This window comes from Bos javanicus, chromosome 7, assembly GCF_032452875.1.
Source record: "Bos javanicus breed banteng chromosome 7, ARS-OSU_banteng_1.0, whole genome shotgun sequence".
In the NCBI taxonomy this organism is placed as follows: Eukaryota; Metazoa; Chordata; class Mammalia; order Artiodactyla; family Bovidae; genus Bos; species Bos javanicus.
The window spans coordinates 29,878,625-29,887,211 of NC_083874.1; the positions used below are offsets into that span (position 1 = coordinate 29,878,625).

At 42.8% G+C, this 8,587-nt stretch overlaps 1 protein-coding gene across 7 annotated transcripts in view; it reads right to left on the reverse strand.

Annotated features, from left to right (window-relative positions):
• The window catches only part of CSNK1G3 (casein kinase 1 gamma 3), a 116,018-nt gene extending 113,974 nt beyond the window's left edge, over positions 1-2,044 (reverse strand). For 6 of the 7 annotated variants that reach the window (XM_061422947.1, XM_061422942.1, XM_061422946.1 and 3 more), the window contains exon 1: positions 1,956-2,044. The gene's annotated coding sequence lies outside the window, so the exon portion shown is untranslated. The remainder of the gene's footprint in view (positions 1-1,955) is intronic. The other variant, XM_061422940.1, reaches the window with a different exon arrangement.
• Between the last annotated feature and the right edge of the window lie 6,543 nt (positions 2,045-8,587).

Sequence of the window (8,587 nt, forward strand, 5' to 3'; positions counted from 1 at the left end):
CATGTGTCAACCCACTCTTTCATCCTCAACACACAGTAAAAGTCCCTTGCACAAAGTAAAGTTTCAGTCTGAACTAAACTATTCCTTTGTTTGAATCCTAGTTCTTTTATTTGAAGGAATAAATGCATTTCATGTGCTGAAGATTTTGTTAAAAGTTAATGCTTGCAAATCTAACAATGAAAATGTCAATAATTATATAATTCATTAATTTTTAGGTTAACGACCTCTTGGTCAATGAGCACACTAAATCATAGTTAAAAAAAAAAATCATTTTCCAAGATTCCCCCAAAAGTCTCATACACATCAACATTAAAGTTAAACTTTCTGTTCCCCATTCTAAGAAGAACTACTTATACCTGAGGCATATCCAGAAAAGGAAGCTCCCTGAATACCAAAGTGTCTATACACTCTGCTCTGAATCTATACAAAAGCTACGCAATTTATTTTATTACATCTTTCTTCCAATTCCCATAAGTATGATTTTCATGTTTTGTACAAAATATATGGTTAATGTATATAAAATATGAATATAATCTTAGCTCAGAATATAGTTAGACCAAAAGTTTGAAGTTTGGGAATAATTATAAAATACACTAAGTACATCTCTCCACTTCCCTCCCCCCCCAAAAGTTACTAAGAATGTCACAAACCAGATTTGATTTTTGGTGGGAAATGTTTTCTTAAACTGGCCTCACATCTTGCAACTTTTATGATACTTTTCTTTCACAATTTGCTTATTTATAGGGAAAGCAAATATTCTTCAAAAACATACACATGCCTTTACTAGATATTTTTAATTTTAAAAAGTATTCTAAGTCAGATATAGCTTAACCTCTTTTACTATCTGTGTGGGCCAATGTCAATTCCTATCACAAGAAGTAACTGCAAACGTAAAAGAAATTAAGTACTGACTTTTTCTTAACTTACTAAAAATCAGTAGGTTTTTAACTGTCCAATTAAAGTCGATGTTCTAAAACCAAAGGTTAAAAAAGGGTCACTTGCTGACCAGCCTAGGCACTCATTACAACAGAGTTAAAACTAATTCGCACAATGGCAGCAACAGTAGCCATCTCCCACACACACTCTCTCCCACCCATTAACTTTTCCTCCTTCCCTGGGAGAACTGGAACCATCCTAACACAGGCCTAACTACCCCCACCCCAGAAGCAAACGCACATCTCCATCACCACCCCGCAGAAAAGAAACGTGGGGGCTGTGGACCAGGAGAGCCGACGCTTCTGTGTGTCACTTCCCCTAGCGAGTGGGATAAACAAACAAACCAGCACCCTAACAGTAACCATCAGAGTAATTTTGTTCCCCCGACTAATGCCTTGGGTAAGTTTTGAGCAAAGTCAAAAGCTCCAACAAATAGGTAAATCCCTGCCCCCCACCCCAAACCTGGAAACAAACACCCTATCGGGAAGTTTCTCCCCGAAATGAATGCTAGCCCCTGATCCCTCCCTCCAGCCGACCGATAGCTCCCACCCTCTTGCCTAAAATGCCTACTCCGAAGAGAATTGTCTGGACAAAATCGAGGAGCGCTGGGGGGCTGCACTCCCGACCTCTCAACCCTCCTCGCAAAAGCCCCTGCCTTTTCCCACCTCGCCCACATCCCCGCGGTCCCCACTCGCGCCGCACCACTCGGGCAACTTCTGCGGCCAGCCCGGCCCGCCGCCCGCGGCCCCCTCCCTGCCCAGCAAGCCCGCGGCGCCCTCGCCCCCCGGCCGCGGCCCCCTCCGGTCCCGCGCCTCCACGCCCCAGCCCGGGTCCTCTTCGCCCACCCCTTCCCGAGGCCCCCGCTGGCGGCGCCGCCCCCGCCGCACCCTACCCAACCCCACTCAGCCCCGGACCCCAGCCCGCCCAGCCCCACCCGGGCAGGAGGGCGCCGCGGCCGCGCCGAGGCTGCCGGCGGGCCGGGGCCGCCCAGCCAGGCGCCAACGCACAGGGGGCTTTACCTCAGAGGCGCGGCCGCCAGCGGCGGGTCGGTCCCGGGCGCGGGCGGCGCCCCCCGGTCCGTCAGTCAGTGGCGGCGGGGGCAGCGGCGGCGGCACATTGCACCCGCCGGCGGCCGGAGGAGGAAAGCGAGCCACGCAGGGAGGGAGCGAGCGAGGTAGAGGGGGAAGGAACGAGCGAGGGAGGTAACGCAGCTCGGCTCGGACTCGGTCCCCTCACTACTGCCGGTGCGTCCTACCGCCGCCTGTGGCCGGAGAGTCGCCGCCCGGGCCGCTGCTGTCGCCACCGATGCAGCCGGCAATGAATGCACAGCGGCGCCTCCTCGCTTATCCGGAGGTCAAACATCCTTCTGCCTCGGGCATCCGGATCGGCGCCGGACCCGGAAGTGAACGCTTGGGGAAAAAAAAAATAAAAAAGGGAAGCGTCTCTCCAGCGGCGGCCGCCCCTTGAGCCGCCCGCATCAGCGAAAAGAGCCGAGTACAGCCGAAGGTTACACCGACTTGCTCAGATTGGTCGGCTTGCCGACCGGAAGAAAAGCAGATTGTTCATTGGCTGGAAAGGCCTATAAAAGTCAAGCCACGCCCCCTCCCTACCTCCGCACCCGTGGTGCGTGTAGAGATCGTGGAGTAATTGTGGTTACGCGCCTGTTTCCCTGGGTGAGGCCTTGGGAGAAGAGGCTTGGGTAGGTCTGTGGCGAGAACTGGGAGAAAATCGCTCATGGTTTAGAGGAGGAATGAAAAGTCCCCCCTCTGCATGAATGAGCAGAGAGCCTAAGGACGCCATTGTGCCAAGTCAGGTTGCCGAGGCTTTGCTGGGTGTGAGGAGCACACCCCTCCAGGTGCCAAAGAATTTGAAAGCCTGGGCTCAGGGAATGACATCACTGGATTGACGTTTCCCCCCACTTTTTTGTAACTCCAGTGCTATATCAAGGATTCAGACGCTTAGAAATATAAATTGTGGCTCACGTTTGCATTCCATTTGCTGTCTATAGAGAAGTAATTTGTGAGCTCAAGTAATCCTCTCAACTATATAGTGTGGTAACTATTATAATTACTGGTATCTATGTATCTATCTATCTAACCAATCTCCTGAAATTCCTAGAAACCAAACATCACTCAACTCATCAAATTGAAACCGATTCTAAATCTGTTCTCCATCCAGTCCACTCTGCCCAAACAGGGAAGGCAGATTACATTCTTTTTCTAACGGTTGGTTATCTGGGATGAAAATACTTTATTATAGGAGACCTCTGTGGAAATCAATCCACCATGAAGGCATTGTAGAGGATTCTGATTTCTTGGAAACTGTCTAAAGTCCTTTCAAAAGTCAGACATAAAGGTGTGCATGAAGAAAAGTCAAACTTATTTTTATATTTTCAGTGTGCTTGCTGCATCAAGGAAGCCTTGAGTCAGTTTCTGTCTCACACACACACACCACACAAAATACTTGAAAGGCTTCAATGAAACAAATGCACTTTAAAATGATTGAGAATTTATCTCATTTCCCTTTCTGCTTTAGCAGACTGCTGATAGAGTCGATGTGTAACGTTCAGAGGGGTAGTTAGTATGGAAAGAGGCCATTTTTGTTTTTGTAGTACAACAGTACCTCTTTTTCACCTCTTTACTTTCATGGTTTCCCAGACTGGAGGTTATGAAGTGACTGGTATCACCTGTCATAGAGGAACAGTGGTAGTAAGGACTGCTTCTGTGTTTACCACGCTACCATCATTCTTTTAGAGGCTCAAAAGCAACTACAGTTTGTGCATGCTCGGGCTTGGGAATAATATGCCTAAAATAACACATCTCCACAGTTCTGATATATTCCAGGACCAGATACTGGACAAAAAACAGAATTAAGCATATCTCACTAAATGGAGAAGAAATGTCTGCATTTCGGGAACTGTAAATATTGTCATCAGTGATCAACAAACCATTTTATACTCCGCACCTCAAAAACCTCAGTTTAGATCAAGAACACCTCTACATCAAAGTCTGATAAATGTTTAAGAAATACAAGTATTTAATTAGATCAAAATGTTTATGTTTTTAAACACTTCAGTAAAGACTGTTTTTGTTAAAATTTGACCTAGAAGCTCCTATAGATTAAAATTGGCTGGTAAGTAAGAAGTCAATAATGTTTTCTTACAGTTCTATTAACTTCTAAGAAAAAATTGGCAATACAAAAATATGTTAAAGAGAGAATAATCAAATTACAGGCATCTTAACCAAAACTCTTTGTTCTGTAGCATGATGTCTCAGCATAAGCAGACAGATCATCATTTTTATCTGCTACGTTATCTATAGTTAATTTCACCACGTTTCCTAGCATTTGCTACTCATTAGGTGTTTATATTATTATTAATATTTTTCATGTTTCCCAAAGCAGTGTCACATTTTTATCACCCGGAACTTTATTTTGTTGAATTTATATCTCTGTGGTGGTGGTGATCCAACTCTTGTGACCACATGGAATGTCGCCTGCCAGGCTCTTCTGTCCGTGGGATTGCCCAGGCAAGAATAGTGGAGTGGGTTGCCATTTTCTTTTCCAGGGGATCTTCCTGACCCAGGGTTCGAACCTACATCTCCTGCATTGTAGGCAGTCTCTTGCATTGTAAGTAGACTCTACTGCTGAGCCCTTATGTCTCTATAGATATAAGCAAATGTTCATCCCATCATTTGGTCATGCAACATCTGTTATTATTATGAAAAACAGGATAAAAGCAGATTTATCCACACATTTTAGAACAAGGCCGGAGGTTACTTCACAATGACTTCGGTCTAAGACTATCATGAATTCCTCAGGAAAAAAAAATTTATCAAGTGGGAATTTGGGAAGGAACGAGAAAGCAAAATTTCTGGGTGCCTTTAATAGTATAAATATTCCAATATCTCCTTTACATCTTTTGAGTCTTTATTTTTGTTACTGTATCTCTTCTCACCTCTTTTCACACTCAGTGTGTTACCTAACCATGCCAATTTACACACACAGACACACACATACAACCAGAATGGAGAGAGTTTAGGAATAAGGCCTTCAATCAGGGTCTTAAAAGCCGGAAAGCTGTTCCATTTCATTTTTTGTCTCAGTTAAAATCTCAGAAAAAAATGGCCAGCTTTACTTTCCACAAAATTACCTACTTTTCTTTCTCTCAAGCAAAAAACTTGTAGGACATGATAAAAAAAAGCATTTGTCAAAAGATAAATTTAATAAATACAAGTTTCCAGGATATCATTAAAGATTATAAGCACTAACATACAGATCTGTGTTATAATCATTTTCTCCTCTGCCCCTCATACATACTATTAAAATATTCTCCAAAGCCAAACTTGTTTTGCACATATTGGTCAAGAAATACCCTAAAAATATAAATAAGCACCAAAGACTAATTAATCTACACTCTACTTTGGTGTAGTGTATCAACTGTGTAAGGCTTCCCTGGTAGCTCAGCTGGTAAAGAATCCACCTGCAATGCAGGAGACCTGGGTTCAATCCTTGGGTTGGGAAGATCCCCTGGAGAAGGGAAAGGCTACCTACTCCAGTATTCTGGCCTGGAGAATATCATGGACTGTATATTCTTGAGGTTGTAAAGAGTCGGACACAACTGAGCGACTTTGACTCACTCACTCACTCATCAACTATGTGGCCAACCTGACTGAGTTAAATACAGACAGCTATTTTCCAACTAACAATGTAACAAGCAACGTTTGCACAAACTCTGATGTATATGATTCTTTCTGTTGATTCTGACAACAGCTTATGAAGTAGTATAGCAGATATTATTTTTTTCCCTCTTGGGAAAGAAGAAGGATGGTCTCAAAAGATAAATTGATTTGCCCAAGATGTACAAGTGATAAACTGTTAAATATAAACTACAAAATGAGATTAAAATCTTTACCAGAACTTTTCAAAATAAAAATAGAGGAAACATTCATTTATGTGGGGGACAGATGTAATTAAGGAAAAATAAATGGAACTTCCCTGGTGGTCCAGTGGTTAAGAATCCACCTGCCAATGAAGGGACAGGGGTTTGATCCCTGGCTAAGTTCCATGCCATGGGACAGCTAAGCCCATGTAACACAACTGCTGAAACTCACAAACTGCAACTACTATAACAGGTGTGCCCTAGAGTCTATTCTCTGCAATAGAAGCCACTACAATGAGAAGCCCTCGCGTAACAAGAGAATAGCCCCTGCTCATCACAGCTAGAGAAAGCCTGCACATGGCAACGCAGACCCAGCACAGCCATTGATAAATAAATATAATTTTAAAACATGAAAAAGTAAATAGTCTTATTACTGGAAGTTATGTGATAAATAACTGCCAAATGTACAGCGTAATTAATACAAGTAATACTTCTGTATGTTGTATATGAAAGTTGTAAAGAGAGTAAATCCTAAGAGTTCTCATCTAAAGGGAAAAATTTTTTTCTTTTATTTTGTATCTATATGAGATGATGGATATTCACTAAACTTAGTGTGGTAATTATTTCCTGATGTATATATGAGCCGAATTATTGTGTTGTACTCCTTAATCTTATGCTCTACATCAATTACATATCAATAAAACTAGAAGGAGAAAAAAATTTAAGGTATGTGGCCTCAAAAAACATTTATTTTCTTAAAAATTAAAAGAGGAAAAGAAACATTAAAATACGATCAAGTAGAAGCAGGAAGAACGCAAAATGAGACACTAGCAATAGCCAGAGCCTGGGAGCAAAGGTGCATGTTCTACTCAGAATAGAAAAATAACCTCTTCCCCAGTCAAGCCTGCAGTAGGGGGAGCAAGGGAAGGATTCTGGGAGAAAACCAGTCACAGACAGCAGCTAGGTCAGGTTTGGGGAAAGCTGTCACTTAGCAACCTTTCGTTTAGATTGTTACATGAGTAAAGTCAGAAAGGGTCAAGGCACCGGTTTACACAGCCCAAGAAAATTATTTTAAGTATTCTGTAGTTGGCAAAAATGAAAATATAAGAATCAACTTTTCTGAGAGGTTTTATTGTATTTTATAGTCATAATCTTCAGCATTGTATTTTATAATCACATCTTTCAGATTCCTTGTCTTAGCTCAGGCTGACGTAGAGTGTCTTAAACAACAGAAATTTTTCTCACAGTTCTGAAAGCTAGAAGTCTAGCCACCAGGGTGCTAGTATGGTTGATTCGTGGGCTTTCTTCCTGGCTTTCTGATGGCTAGCTGCCATCTGACGTACATGATGATGTCATCATGTATGCATATGACCTTTTCTCGATGCATGCAATCTGTCATCATGTACACATCATGTACGCATATGTACATCATGTACTCAGGTACATGTACATCATCATGTACGCATATGACGTTTTCTCGATGCATGCAATCTGTCACTCTTCCTCTTTTTAAAAGGGCACCAATCCCATCATGAGAGACCCACCCTCATGACCTCATATAAACCTAATTACATACAAAAGGTCTCATCTAGAAATGCTACCACATTAGGGGTTAGGGTGTCAACATTCCCTTCTCCAGGGGATCTTCCTGACACAGGGATCGAATCCAGGCCTCTTGCATTGCAGGCAGATGCTTTACTGTTTGAGCCACCAGGGAAGCCCAAGTGTGCTTGCCTAGAAAATCCTATGGACAGAGGAGCCTGGTGGGCTAAGTCATGGGATCACAAGGAGTTGGACATGACTGAATCAACTTAGCATGCAAACACGCACAGGGTGTCAACATATGAATTTGGGTGGGGAGGGCGGGGGGCTCACAATTCGGTCTGTAGCACTCTTGAAAGGAATACTTTCTATATATAGTGTATCATCTGTAAGTCAAAGAGAATCTAAAGGTTAGACAGGATGTAAATAAGAAAAAACAATTTGTAAACAACATAACATTGAAACCTCACAGAGGAAAAAATGCATTTGTAAGAGAAAGAACTTCAGTAAATAAAGAGAGAACCTCTTCTCTACAGAGAAGAGCTACAAAGACCCTGAAAAGTGTTAAAAGTATCTTGCCAAAAAGAGCAGTTAAATCCCTAGGCAGGCAATTTAATTTTTGTTTTTTCCATTAACAGACCTGAATTTTGGCAGCTTTTAAATAAGTTTGGCTATTCAAAGGATGCTGTAATGTGATAAATGGGAGAATTAACTAAAGCTATGTTTGTTTGTGTGTTTTTTTGTAATATTCTCAATAGCAGTTTGAATTCTGGATCGCATATGAAGCCAAAGTTTAAAGATGACCATAATCATTGATCCCCATTCCATTTTCCTCACCCTGGTCTCCTTTTGTTTTCCGTGGTTATGTTTGTAGAAAGTGATAATCACTTCAGTCATGTCCATCTCTTTGTGACCCCATAAACTGTAGCCTGCCAGGCTCCTCTGTCCATGGAATTTTCCAGGCAAGAATTCTGGAGTGAGTTGCCATTCCCCTCCGCGGGGGATCTTCCCAACACAGGGATTGAACCCAGGTCTCTTGCATTACAAGCAGATTCTTTACTGTCTGAGCCACCAGGGAAGCCCCCTTCCATGTTATATTCCCCAATATCTTCCTCAAGAGCCCATCCCAGCTCATGGGCCAAATGTGACCAATACTGAGTGTCTCATCAGCCCCACCCACAGGAATCATGCAGTCCTCCAGCTGAAGATGCAGAATGCCAAGGAGGAGCT